A 15,680-nucleotide genomic window follows, 5' to 3' on the forward strand; every position below is an offset into this window, starting at 1 on the left:
TAGCAGTTTGGATGATGAAACGTTGCTGCTGCTGATGACACTTCAGCTCTAACTAAAAGACCTCCAATATTCAAGCACTTTCTGAGAGCAAGCTCTAACTGTCAAGAATTGAAGCTTTTCAGGATACAGAGGATGTGGATGTTCGCAGCAGACAACTGACTCAATCTCGTAGACCTAATTTCTGATTCATATTATTATCTGTAATAGTGAAAGTTTGTGATCAGTTTCCCTAAGAAGCTATCTGAAAAATTCAAGTTTCTGAGAGATTGAAACCTACTTTCTGGTGCAAGAGATTTACAAACAAACTGAAGAACTAAAAGAAGCTTAGAAAAAGTTTCTTTAAAAACAGAACTCTTTATTTTTTCGAGCAGCCTTTCCCTCTAATTGAAGCGACTCTTTTTACTGAGCTACACATGCATATTAACTACGGTATATTAAATATTAAGTGAGTTTTGTAAGGAGAAACTCTCCTCTCTCTATTTCTCTCACTTGTTCATTGTACATTAGCGGTCTATAATTGCAATTATTTTCCATACATCTTCACACTTCCGAGGCAATACAGCCCGAGTACGGACTACCGGGACAAGAAGGTACATATTCTTTCCAGCCTAGGGCTGGGTGTTCCTGAACAGATGTAATTCCGTCGGTATTGATGATGATATCTATGATTGGAGAGAAGTCAATTTGAACCTCGTCTGGAAAGGGAAGAACCTTCATCAGTGATTTTTGGTTTGGTTAGTTTGGGATTTATAGCTAACGCAAGTAAAATACGAGGGTCGTCTGAAATGTTGTAGGCCTAACAACGAAAAAACGAATTTATAATTTCAAAATTCATTTTATTTTTCAACATAATTTAAGAATAATAGATTTATTCAAGCGATGTTCAAGCGTCATTATCCTGTACCTATAGTGATTCTCAGTAAGATCTGCAAAATATCCGTCTACAGCTGCAATCGCCTCTTCATTCGAAGAAAAACGCTGACAAGCGAGGAAGAGTTTTAGTTTTGGGAAGACACAGAAGTCAGAGGGATCCAAATATGGGGAATAGAGTGGATGTTCCAACAATTCATAGTGCAGACCTTATTTCTTCAATTGCCAAAATACTTTTGTTGGCAAGGGCATTGTCCTGATGAAACATGATTTTTTTCTTCTGCAAACGGGGTCATTTCTCACGAATTGTTCCGTCTAGCTTGTTGAAAGATCGGCATAATATTCACCGGTTATTGTTTTACCCTTTTCAAGATAATTAATAAAAATATGCCTTCAGTTTATTAACTAAACACCGATGCTATGATCTTTCCTGTTGATGGAACCGACTTTGTTTCCTTTGGCGCTGAGCATCCGGCTTCTGTCCACTGTTTTGACTGCTGAGAAATTCTGGTGTGTAATGGTGAATCCAATTCTCCTCCATAGTAATAAAACGACCCACAATATCAATTTTATTCTTGATTAAACGCTCCAAGTACTGTTCAGAGATTTTCATGCGAGTGCGTTTTTGATCTGCTGTGAGCAGGCGTGGCACCCATCTTACGCAAAGCGTTTTCATGTGCAATTCTTCGTGCAAAATATATCCTACGCATTCGTTTGAATTGCCTACAGTCTCACCAATTTCATGCATTTTGACTCGCCGGTCATCCAATATTATATGATGCACTTCATCAATCATTTTTGGTGTTGATCCACTTTTTGGACATCCTTCACGTGGATCATCTTCAAGGCTGGTACAGTCACCTTTAAACTCGGCAGCCCATTTGGTAATTGTCGAAAACGAATATGAAGACTGCACATAACATTTCTGAACTTCGAATGAATTTCATTTGGAGTTAGACCTTCTTTTACAAAGAATTTTATAACAGAACGATACTCAATTGTATCTATTTCAAGGGATGCAGCAACACTTTTGCTTCACACAGTTGTATAAAACAAACTGCTTTACAGAATGACTGACTTGCAATTTCACCTGGATGCTTATGACAGATGTGCCAACTTACAAAAAACATCTTGTCATTAGCGTTGCAACCTATGTTTGAGGCCGAGCACTTCTCAGACCACCATCATAATGAAGATAGTTTACTTGATTTAGATTTAATGATTGATGCAGTTGCTTTAAAACGGTAACGCAGTGGTCTGACGATTAATTTTAGTTGTGAAAATGTTTACTTATATTATTTGGTAAATTGTATATTAATCCAAAATATACTATTAAAAGGGCCTTATAAGTAGAACAGCACAATTTGCATACCTCACTTACCGCTTTCACAGCAGTTTCAACTACGATCGCTGATAAAATCATTCCCCATAATATAACCGAAGCACTAAACATATATTTAGAAGTTTAGAGGCGTTATGTGTATCACACCTGACAGCTCTATATGCAATAGGAAATGTAGTGCAACGTCCAACACTTCGCGCTCCATTAAAAACGGATATCATGGGCGACAGAATCGAATCAGCTGTGGTCATCATCAGATTATAACAGGTCATATAACGCTAGCGAAGCATTTGCACCTGTTGCCGAATTCCGTAATGGGCAATCCTAGACCATCCAGCTGCAACAAGAAAGCAGAAGGTATTCAACGAAAACATACACGAAAGAAGGTCACAAAAATCGTCATCAATATTGGGATGACAATTTGTGGAATTAAATCGAACAGAAAAATATAAGTCACAGCAGAATAATACTACAGGATATAAAATATACAGAAAAGCATCTTCAATATTAGAGAAAGAAAAAACACGACCCAAAGATAGATATAGGAAAAATTACATTACAACTAATCCAATAAAGAACATTATTGAAATGATTTTTAAAACTTCTCATAGAACAACAATATTCGTTTTAGCCCCATTTCGTGTTCTATAAAGCAGCAGTCTTTGATTAACTGTACAAATTGGGAACCGTTAAAAGAGAAAGTGAGTCTACAAGTCACTGCAAGTATCAGAACAGAACCGTAGAAGATTATCAGAGAAAAGCTGTTAATACTACGAAAATTCATTTTAACATAAGACTGTGCTGTAATGTGCTTTAAAAAATAAGCAACAGACAAAAATACCCAGCATACCATATATCCCAGTAAGAAGCCACATTTGTTGAAATATAAGCTGTCTATGTTTTTAGATCTAACACAGCGACTAAAATAAACTCCAAACACCACATGACTGCGGGCTATTGCACTAAATGCGAAGAACGGAAAAGAAGAAGCAATATCCGACGTCATTTTGTCAGAACAGCTATGGTGCGATCCACGTGTTTGATATCGTTCATTGAAGAAATCGGTGGGATTCCGATCCTTGACATCCGTAGAATACAACGTCTGCACAAATAACTTGATGAACGTAGATAGAGATCGAGCGATATATTTTGACACACCCTTCGTTTAAATGAGACTATTAAAAAGTACCTTACAAATAACTTCAACTAATATTATTGAACCCTTTACTTTTGTGTGAATAGATTTTTTTTCCTCTTTCGTTACAACGTACTGCGTCTTTTCTTGTAGAAGGTTTCACAGCAGTTCGAAAATTTGTTAATTTATCCTTCCATTATAAATATTAACTCCCATTAACTTAAAGTTAATGTCACGCTCGTGATGTATACGTGAGTGGCAATTCTCTTGTGTTGCTAACCGTGCAGACTTAAATATCCTCAGATGATTACTTTGCGGTTCTATCGCGAATATCTTGTTAGTGTAGTGTGGTGCATGTTTACTGTAGCAGGAAATTCTGTCTGTACATGATGTTTCTTATATTGAGAAAAACTGGAACCGGGTGATTTTTTTTGTTGGTTTTCTCGTTGTGTGCTAATCCACTCTCTCTCTCTCTCTCTCTAGTGCTTTTTCGTGGAAAACGAGGATTTGACTATCCAAGTCTGACCTTTTCGTATCACTAAGAATAGGAAATCTACAGCTATCTCCAAGATAAAGTGGTTTTCAGGAGAAGAACTCTTTCCACGAAAGAAATAAATAAACTATTTCCTTAAAGAGAGGACACCAAGCAGATATAAGACAAACTGTTTGTTTTATCAAGTATAGTTTGGACCCAAACAATCAAGTTAAGATAAGATAATTAGTGAATTATCATTTCCGAATTTAAGTTTTTGTTAAAGATTGGAATGTTATAAATCTCTTTCATGTATTTTAATATTATGATAAAGTTTTGCTTTATTGTATATTTCTATATGTATGAGGTGTAAAGATTCAATTAACTTAATAAAATATCATCTGTACCTACGAGACCGAGAGCTTTTATTTCTACGTTTTTCGACACCTTTTCCACACTTGCTGGCTCTTTCCTTCAGTCCCGAGCTTATTTCCTTATAAGCCTCAGAGTCAACGATCTAAGGAGTTACCGATTCAAGAAATGTGGTTTATGGAAGTTATCTGTGGCATGTTGTCGTTATGTCAATCGATAATCCAATCCTATTCGTAAAAATACAAACAAGGCATTTAATGAGTATTAGCAACTTTCCTTATATGATTGATATCATTGCTTTTTTTCTCTTTCGTTTTGTTTTCGCTCAATATAATTTCACCTAACTCGCTTTCAGAGCGTAAGTTTAAATGCCAACATATTTATTCAACAACCTCAAACGGGGCGAATTATGACCTCATATCGCCTGGAGAACGAAGTTCCCTCATTCGTATCGCTAAGGATACGGCATTCCTATTCATTTGGGATATTGCAAGCTGCAACGAATTGCTGGAATGTTTCTAATGATCAATGCACAGTACCTGCAAAATTGCACCTTACACACGTAAGCATGTGTGTGTGTCTTTCTTTACTGGCAGCAATGAAATAATTTTTTTCCCGCAACCAAAATGGAGAATTTGTTATCATAATTAAGTCTTAAACCTCCCTATGAATTTGTGTTACTTTCGGTTCATTTTGCGTTCCTCTACTTATCCGATTGACGAAAGAATATACATTAATTTATTTCGTATTATCTGTACATTAATAGGACTGAAATGGATTTGACAGATGATATATAGCTATTTGCTGATAATGCAAATATGGGTACGGTAATATGGAGGCTGCTGACTTGCACTATTTCCAGGATGATTTGAAGAGGCTGGATGGGAAAATGGATGTCAGTTCAATGTCACCATATGCACTTTGATGTGATTAGATATTCAATGTCATATTATATTGGTGGAAATATGCTAGAAGAAACTGAGGACGCTAGGGATCTAGTAGTGTTAGTAGACAGGAGGATGAAGTTCAGTATGTAGCAAAGATTACAAATTCAACACATAAGATAATTGCAATGTTGAAACAAAGTTTGACATGTGACAATAAGTATGTCGTTTTGCTTCTTTGCAAGGACTTCATAAGACCACACTTGTACTATTATGCGCAAGTCTAGTTTCCTGTTTTCCGTGGTTTCTGTATCATTCTGATACAGTGAAATGAGTGCAAATGAGACTATTGAAATTATATCAAGATTGTCAATATGATTATTAAGAAAATGTGAGAATTTGTAGGCTACAGATACTAGTAAACAGGAGAAAAAGTCTGGTATGATTCAGACTTTTATCCTTCTAAAAGGGTCATACAGGATTTCAGCGGATGGAATTTTTAATTTTATGAAGGGTGGGGAAAGGATGAGAGGGCGTCCTTAGAAGTTGATAATGACTGCTGCTGAGAATGGAATGAAGGCTAGATATTTCTTTCCTAGAAAGGTGCATTATTGGATTGCATTGCTATAGGATGACGTGAGTGCAGTTACTCTGAATATATTCAACAGCAGGGATGACTGATCGTTCGTATACTATGGTTTCTCTCAATGATTTTTTGACTTCCTGGAGGTATAATAATAATTTTAATGAGTCTTTGCTTGTTTGTACTCTGCTTTACTTGTCTGGTCTACAAGAGATTGAGATTCTTGGAAAGGTCTTATACCGTATTGTATATAAACATGAACTGATGATTCACGATAATAACCACCACAGACTACATTATTATCAAAAACATGATGACATGACCGTGTGTGGAGTGTTGGGCATCAGTGATGTGAACCAGCAAATTATTGTATATTCTTCACTGAGAAACTAGAGACTGAGTAGATTAGTTTGGGAAAGCGTTCAGCATCCAAATTATACATAGTATTTACAGGCTGAGTCTGTCTTGTTCGATGCCGTCAATTAATGTACCAAAAAAAGGTAGAGACCTGTTCGTTTGTAATTTGAATTGGAGATGACGGTTGTTGAGATTACTGGCAGTAAAGAACTCTCACGAATATAGTCCAGAAAGCAACTACAACTATAACAATAACCAAAATAGTTTCTTATTCTATGTGATATATTTGCGTAAAAATAACGTAAGAACTAATTCTAGTATATTATTTATATTATTAGTCATTCCTTAGTCATGTCACGTACTCGCATCTAATGGAGAACAAACTATTTTTCGCCACTAGTGGTTTTAGTGCTAGTAGTTTAGGCAAATATTAAAACAGACGGACAAGTGGATAGGAGTTTCCGTGAACAAATAACGTAGACAATAATTAACTCATGAAGGTTATTTTCTTGATCATAAATGAGTAAATAATAATAATATTTGGTTAACCGATGAAGTGTTGATCAATTTTATTATTAACTGAACCAACTAGTTTCGCCACACTTATCTGTTGGCATCTTCAGGGCACTTACATATAGGTTTAAACACTCTCATAATTATGCGTAACTGCAAAACTGACAAGAATAAAAACTGACTAGAATAATTACAAATGAAATAGTATCGAACGTGAGCGAAACTTGGGATTCATATATATAACACTTGAGACCTAGAGGCACTGGGCTCATTGCGGATCTCAAGTGACACCTTCTATATTTGTTCACCAAGTCATGGTTTTTCTTTTATATTTACCCAACTCCGTCACTCTTAGGTACACTGAGAGTGCTACCATTCATGTCCTTCCTAACATATTTAGACACCCATAAACTCATAAACCCATGCACATCGAGAGTAGATTGGTTACAACGGTGGAACCGCAGGTTGGTCGCCAGTTAATGCACATGCGTCAACTGTTAGTGACGACAGTAATGCTTATAGATCAGGATCTTGGCATTGCCTTTGTAAATATAATAAAACTGCCCTCAGTGTAAAAAATTCTATACAAAAGACGACTCACTTTTCCACTTTTCTACAGATGATAAAAATAATGTTACAAGAGAGAGAGAGAGAGAGAGAGAGAGAGAGAGAGAGAGATACGAGACAAGTTTTATTGTATGGATTTTATTTTCATCTCGTGCTATTAAAAACGTCGTCGTTGAAGAAGTCGTCTTTATTCATTAGTTTAAACGAAGGGTGTGTCAAAGTAAACAGTTCTGTCCTCTCTGGATCTATTCAGCAGGCGATTCTTGCAAACGCGTTCTATTCTACGGTTGAGAACACTCGGTGCCAGCAGAGGATGTCTTCATTGAGCAATTTTAGGCGAGATATTCGCATTGCATCTGGAAAAATACATTCGAATATTTCTTCTTCTCCGTTCTTCGATACATTTCGTACAATTGCTCGGACGAATATTGTGTTTGGAGTCTATGTATCTCGTCGTCTCAGTTCTAACGAAGCACATTACTTACATTTCAAGAAATGTGGCTTCTTAGCGGGATATATGATATGCTGGATATTCTTGTCCATAGCGGATACGTTATACCGCCTTACAGCACCACAGTTTGTTAAAAGGAATTTCTTTGGTATTAAAAACCTTCCAACAATCATCTTGTCTTCATCTATGATGATAAATGCAGTTGTCTGCAGACTTAATTTCTATTTTCACGGTTCCGATTTTGTACAGTTAATCAAAGACTGTTGTCGCATAGAACAAGAAATGGAGTTCACAAAGGAATATCGTCGTTCTCTGAAGGTTTTTGAAACTATTTCAATATTAATCGTAAGTGTGTATGCTGTATCACTCTTTTTCCTGTATTTATATTTCGATCTTATTTATTCTTTCTCTAATACCAGTGATGTTCTGATGCATTTTATACGTATTTTAGTATTTTTATGTTCCAACCTTATTCCAAACATTGTTATCCCAATATGGATAACAATGTTCACCATCTTCTTTCGTTCCTGTTTTTGTTCAGTAGTCGCTTCTTTGATCCAACTGCACAGTCGAGGATTTTCTCTTAACGATTTTTGCCAACAGATGGAAACCCTTCGCCTGTTTTACATGGCTTGCTACTCTCTCGTGAATCGACTTGTTATGATTTTCTCACCATTGATATTCGTTTTTTACGGAGCGCAAAGTATAGTATGCTGTATTTCGTTACCTGTTTTATATGAAGAAATTGTCAATGGAAAAAGAAACATACGTATTCTGGTAATGTATCTGTTTTATGCTTCAGTTACGTTAATGGAAATGATTCTGCCAGCGATCGCAATAGGGAACGCTATGAAAGAGGTAAGTGAGACATACGATTTCGGTGTTATATTTGTTGTATACACCAGTTATTCTTAACGGTGGAAATTCTCTCTCTCTCTCTCTCTTTCTTTGTTACATGACTAATATTGAATGTAAACTGCCGTCTCCGGATTTCTTTGCGAAAGGAAGAAAAAAAAAACTGTTCAGAGTTTCCAGATAAAAAAAAATAATTCTAGAATATAAAGAACTATAAATAATATACACTGCTTGAAAGGAGCCAAAGGACACATCCATGGGCATGTTGTGTAGTTCCATGTAACAAGAGGGGTTGTGATAGGATGCTATGTTGCACACATATCTATTCGGTAAACTGTTGAAAAATTGGGCCAAACCCAGATCAACAGTTAGGAATACCTTCGTAGTCAATTGCACTGCTACGGCAGTTGCCGACACAACACACTGACCGAACGTTAGCAAAGGATGCTACAAAGGATAATAATTAATGCCATAATTCGTCATTCCACACTTTAATTGTGGCATTCCGGTCAACTGGAATAAGAATCTGTACAAACACATTCACAATCAAGTCTCAAAACATGTGTTTCCATGATATGACCGCAGTATTCACGTCGAAGACAACCCGTAACAACAGCGGACAAAAACGGTATATACTGGTACTTGGAAAGTTGGAATACTGTCTTCTGCAGCTACTGTACAAATCATGCTATACTCTATTCTGAGCAGAGGGGCGATGTGGCGAATGCCCATTGAACGTCGTTTACCAGAGTGCGTAATCTGAACTATGATATACGCAGGTGGAGCTGTGATGGTTCAGTCCTTTTGCTGGTTTGGCCTCGGTCCTCTCTTTATGGTACTATGAAAAGTGAACTCACTGAGGTAGCTGAACATTCTGGATAATGTAATGCTTCGTACTTTGTAGAATTTCTACTGAATTGCCATTGATCTGACCAACAACGCAACTTTGTAACAATATGTCATGTTATAAAGATGCTATTAAATGTATAATTTGCGGACAAGAACGTCATTATTTGACTGGCCTTCAGAGAGCCCTGATCGCCACATTGGTAAACATCTGTGGGATGAACTGGAGCATCTGGTGATCTCAAGGAAAGTTAGCCGACAACAGACCAGGACTTTATTACGTACGTGGCTACAGAAACAATGGTTCAAAATTCCCACTGATCGCTATCCTGGAAAGTATCGCGTGTGGACAGTATGAACATAGGATTCAGCATTTATCGTAGTCAGCAAAAGGAATTTCTACATGTTATTAAGGTGGGCGCGTCAAGACTGTTCGAAGTTAACGGACACACTATGGTGTCCGTTAACTTGTGTCCAAGTTGTGTACGTTTTTTTCTTTTATTACAATATCACGAGCGAATGCTGTTATTATATAAATAAGTGTTATAATTTAAGTGAATTTAAGGTTAATATACCATTTAATAAATACAATGATTACATTCAATTTGAAGGTTATCTGTCATGATTCTCCGAATATTTATTTTCGAATTCAAAAGAGAAAAGCAATTTTGACGAATGGAACAGGCGCACAATGAAAATTGCATCGAATTTTGCGGCGGTATGTAATTATATACCATATATGCTCTGATTAACTCTTGTAGCACGAAATAACCCTTCTTCTCTTTGAAAAATTCATGAATGTACATCAATATAATAATCTTTCCTTAAGGATATAAACTTCATTTAATTAGATCTATTTTAGCCTATTTTTGATATATGGCTGCTCCATTCCGAAAACTCTGCTTTTATTACAGCAAACATATTTTTACACGATACAGTTAACAAAGAGCGTAGGGGTGTAGAGTGTCCATCCCCCCTGGACCTATTCTCACAGGTCTAATTCACAGATCTCTTACAATCTTGGTCCCTCGCCTCTGAATCTTCTCCACTATTTCCTCATCACTAAGTATCCCAGATGCCTTGTTTGTGATCAATTTATTAAGGATTCTTCGGATCTCTTTTTGACGGAAGACTACGGGCGACATAAAGGGCCATTGTCTTTAGGTGAGGTAACTACATTACCATCTGCTTGTGAGAGTGATGAAACCTGGGTGGGCAGACGTTGCCCCCAATGGCGTTCGCAAGGGACCAAAATGCCCGACTGCTATTTGGGCAGAATATAATTTTGCAACATTTGGTCCTTTCAAAGTCTGACGTGGTTTCGTGTTGATTATTTTAAAACGTTTACGAACTGCAGCATAAGCAGATGAAGTTTTCATCTTGAGCCATTCGCGGTAAGCAGACGTTTTTTCATTTTCAGCATTGGCACACTTTTTTGAGAGCCAAGGCTTGATTGGTTGTTGAATATCATTTGTCCAAAAATAATTTTGGTTCATATGTGTGGTTACAGAAATTTTAAATGAATTGATTAACATTTGAATTTAGTTAACATGTAAGAGTATTTAAAATTTGGTTTTGGTTTTAGTAATATTTAAGATCAGTTTGCTGGGTATCTAGCATATAATTTACGGCACGCAACAGGCAGCAGCATGTGCCAGCAGCAGAATTAAATGGAAGAAAGACTGTTAATCCCAAAAGTGACGTATTGAATTTCCAATCTAACTGCCTATGAACGAAAACATATTAAAAAGAAAAAAGTGGAGGGTCTCGGGAAGCACGTACTTAGTGAGGGAAGAAGGCGATAAGAATTTCTGTTACCTTCTTTTACAAAGAATTTTATAACCGCATGATACTCAACTTTATCCATTTCAAGGGACACAGACAAAATGTTTGCTCAGACATCTGTATAAAACAAACTACTTGGTAGAATGACTTGCAATTTCACAAAGCTGCTTATGATAGATGTGCCAACTTACAAAAAAAGAATCTTGTCAATAGCGTTGCAATCTATGTTTGAGGCCGAGCACTTCTCAGACCACCATCATAATGAAGATAGTTTTCTTGATTTAGATTTAGTGATTGATGCAATTGCTTTAAAACGTAACGCAGTGGCATGACGATTAATTTTAGTTGTGAATATGTTTATTTATATTATTTGGTAAATTGTATATTAATCCAAGATATACTATTAAAAGTGCTCATAAGTAGAACAGCACAATTTACATACCTCACTTACCTCTTTCGCAACAGTTTCAACTGCGATCGCTGATTAAATAATTTCCCATAACATAACTGAAGAACTAAACATATATTTTATAAGTTTAGAAACGTTCCGTGTTTCACGCCTGACTGCTTTATATGCAATATGAAATGTAGCACAACATGCAACACTTTGCATTCCGTAAAAAACCAATATCATGGGGAACAGAATCGAATCTACTCTGGGCATCAGATTATAACAGGTCATGTAACGCTGGTGTAGCTTTTGCACCTGTTGATCGAATTCCTTAATATCCGTAATAGGCAATCCTCGACCACCCAACTGCAACAAGAAAACAGAAGGTATTCAACGAAAAAATAACAAAAGAAGGTCGCAAAAATCGTCATCCATATCGGAATAACAATTTGTGGAATGGAATTAAATCGGAACAGAAGAATATAAATCGGAACAGAAGAATATAAATCAGAGCAGAATAATACTACCGGATATAAAAACCGGTTAAGAAAGAAAAAATATGCCCTAAATATAAATATATGACAAACGTATGTTACAGCAAATCCAATTACGAAGATTATTGAATTGATTTTAAAAACCTTCATAGAACGACGATATTCGTTTTTTAAACTAGATTTCGTTTTTTATAAAGCAGCAGTCTTTGATTAAATGTTCAAATTGGGAACCGTTAAAATAGAAAGTGAGTCTACAAGTCACTGCAAGTATCAGAATAGAACCGTAGAAGAATATCAGAGAAAAGGTGTTAATACCACAAAAATTAATTTTAACATAAGACTGTGTGCGGTAATGTGATATAAAAAATAAGCAACAGACAAAAATACCAAACATGCCATATATCTATCCCAATAAGAAGCCACATGTCTTGAAATATAAGCCGTCTATATTTTTTAAATCTTAGACAACGACTTAAATAAACTCCAAACACCACACGACTGCGGCCAATTGCACGAAATGCGTCGAAGAAGAAGAAGGTCATGTCAGCTCTGTTGCGAACAGAGCTGATATCAAACCCCGTGTTTGATATCGTTCATTGAAGACATCAGTATGATTCCGATCCTTGACATCCGTTGAATACAACTTCTGCACAACTAACCTGATGAACGTGGATAGAGATCGAGCGATATATTTTGACACATCGTTCGTTTAAATCAGACTATTGAAAAGTACCTTACAAATAACTTCAATTAATATAATTGAACCCTTCGCTTTTGTGTGGATAGTATTTTTTTCCTCTTTCGTTACAACATACTGCGTATTTTCTTGCAGAAGGTTTTACAGCAGTTAGACAATTTTTAGTTTATCCTTCTATTATAAATGGCAACTCCTATTAACTGAAAGTTAATGTCACATTCGTGATGTATAAGCGAGTGGGCGTTCTCTTGTGTTGCTATCCGTGCAGACTTCAATATCCTAAGATACATTGCGGTTGTTCTATCACGAATATCTTGTTAGTGTGGTGCGGTGCATGTTTATTGCTGCAGGAAATTCTGTCTGCTGTATATTTACGTTTCTTATATGGTGGAAAACTGCAACCGGGTGATTTATGTTGATGGTTTTCGATTTGTGCGAATCCACTCTCTCTCTCTCTCTCTCTCTCTCTCTCTCTCTCTCTCTCTCTCGAGCTGTTTCGGGGTAACGATAGACATTGTTTGGAAAACGAGTATTTGACTATTCAAGTCTGACCTTTTCGTATTACTAAGAATAGGAAATCGACAGCTATCTCCAAGATGAAGTGGAGTTTAGGAAAACTGTTTCCACCAAAGGAATAAAGAAACTATTTCCTTCAAGAGAGGACACGACGCACTTATAAAACAACCTGTTTGTTTTAGCAAGTATATTTTGGACCCAAACAAAAAAGTTAAGATAAGATAATTAGTGAATTATCGTTTTCGAATTTAAGTTTTAGTTAAAGATTAGAATGTTATAAATCTCTTTCACGTATTTTAATATTATTATAAAGTTTTGCTTTATTGTATATTTGTATATGTATGAGGTGTAAAGATTCAATTAACTTAATAAAACAGAAATAAAATATCATCTGTACCTAAGAGACCGAGAGCTTTTATTTCTGCGTTTTTCGACACCTTTTGCACACTTGCTGGTTCTTTCCTTAAGTCCCGAGCTTATTTCTTTCGAAGCCTCAGAGTCAACGATCTAAGGAGTTTCCGATTCAAGAAATGTGTTTTATGGAAGTTATCTGTGGTATGGTGTCGTTATGTCAATCGATAATCCAATCCTATTCGTAAAAAAACAAACTAGGCGTTTAATGAGTATTAGCAACTTTCCTTATATGATTGAAATGAATGTTTTTTTCTCTTTCGTTTTATTTTCGCTCAATACAATTTCATGTAACTCGATTTCAGAGCGTAGGTTTAAATGCCAACACATTTATTCAACATCCTCGAACGGGGAGAATTGAGTGTATGAACTCAGATCGCCTGGAGAACGAAGTTCACTCATTTATATCGCTATGCATACTGCATTCCTATTCATGTGGCGATATTGCAAGCTGCAATGAATTGCTGGAATGTTTCTAATGATCAATGCACAGAACCTGCAAAATTTCACCTTACACAAGTAAGCATGTGTGTGTGTGTGTGTGTGTCTTTACAGGCAGCAATGAAATGATTTTTGTCCAGCAACCAAAATGGAGAATTTGTTATCATAGGCAAGTCTTAAACCTCCCTATAAATTCGTGTTACTTTCTATTCATTTTGCGTACCTCTACTTATCCGATTGACGAAAGAATACCTTAATTAATTTATTTCGTATAAATACAATTATAAAACAATATATTCATTTCTTCGCCATTGTGTATTATAAATGTTGCTTATTTAATATGACCCAATACTGTAATACTCTGAAAAGTATTACAGTAATACAGAAAAGTAATACTCTTAAAAGATAAAAATTTGTAAAATTTAAAAGTTAAAGTTTAATCTACAAATAGGAAACAGTGATCCTTGAGTACCGTTCATGCACACTTTTTTATCACAAAGACAAGCTATTCATTTGCTTAAGACACTGATGCATATGCAATTTTGGAGCTGACTGGGGTAATCATTTTTAATCAGTCTTTTTTATCATATGTGGAGTTATCTAGACTGAGGTACTACTGAGGGTGACTACCTCAGACGATATACCGATGAGACACAAAAATAGATTTCTGCAAAAATCATTAGATATCATGCTAAAAATATGAACATCCGAAATGGGAATTCTCTTAACGAAAATCAACTTTTATACACACCATTCATTTGTGGGTAGACAAATATAAGTCATTTGAATCAAATGACTATATGCCCTTAACTACCTACTATAAACGGAATTCAATACACTTTTCAATTCAGATTAAAGAACCCGTTTAGTAAAAATGAAGGTAGAATCAACTGTACCTTCTATTTCTTTCGTAATTGCAAATATTTTGTATATCTTAACACTGCGTAATCAATATGCAATTAAGATATGCTCATTTTAATTGATGAGCTTGCGTTGTCTCTGTTATTTCGAAATCAAGTACTCTGCCAATCCTTCAATAGAATTGATTTCAATTTTCAACTTATGTGCGACTCCCTATGGGAAAAAGTAGTAAAGTAGACTTTACAAATCTTAGAGCATAATTTGTAACCTAGGATAGTATTGCATTGTTTATCCGAAGATAATACTGTACGCAGTATTTGCAGTTTCTCTCTCTCTCTCTCAATCTCTCCATTTTTGTGAGTGACATTTTCATTTAAATGCAAGAGTTTCAGTCACAATTTCCATTTACCGGAGAATGTACGACAGCGATGTTACCGAATGATATGCTTTGCGAGTATTTAATCACTTTCGGACTAAATTTTTATACAACAATAATTTTACAAATTAGTCAGAAATTTCAAACCACCTAAACGCAAATTGAATTAGACGAAGGGAATGGATATACCATGAAAACTATTTGGATTTTACTAAGGCTTTTGACAAAATACAGCGTAGAAGACGATTGCATAAATTGGAGAATATGGATTTCGATTATAATTATTAGCACAGACAAGAGTATAATTAACTGACGAATATTACAATGTAGTATATTGGGGATGTGTGTCTACAAGATTTAAGGTAACCAGTGGTTTACCACAAGGATTAGTTCTTGAACCATTGTTATTCAATCACTAAATTAATAACACTGGGAAGGATTTGACAGGTGACATGTAGCTA

The sequence above is a fragment of the Typopeltis vanoorti genome, chromosome 6, assembly GCF_054136105.1.
Source record: "Typopeltis vanoorti isolate ZY-2024b chromosome 6, IOZ_Tvanoo_1.0, whole genome shotgun sequence".
In the NCBI taxonomy this organism is placed as follows: Eukaryota; Metazoa; Arthropoda; class Arachnida; order Uropygi; family Thelyphonidae; genus Typopeltis; species Typopeltis vanoorti.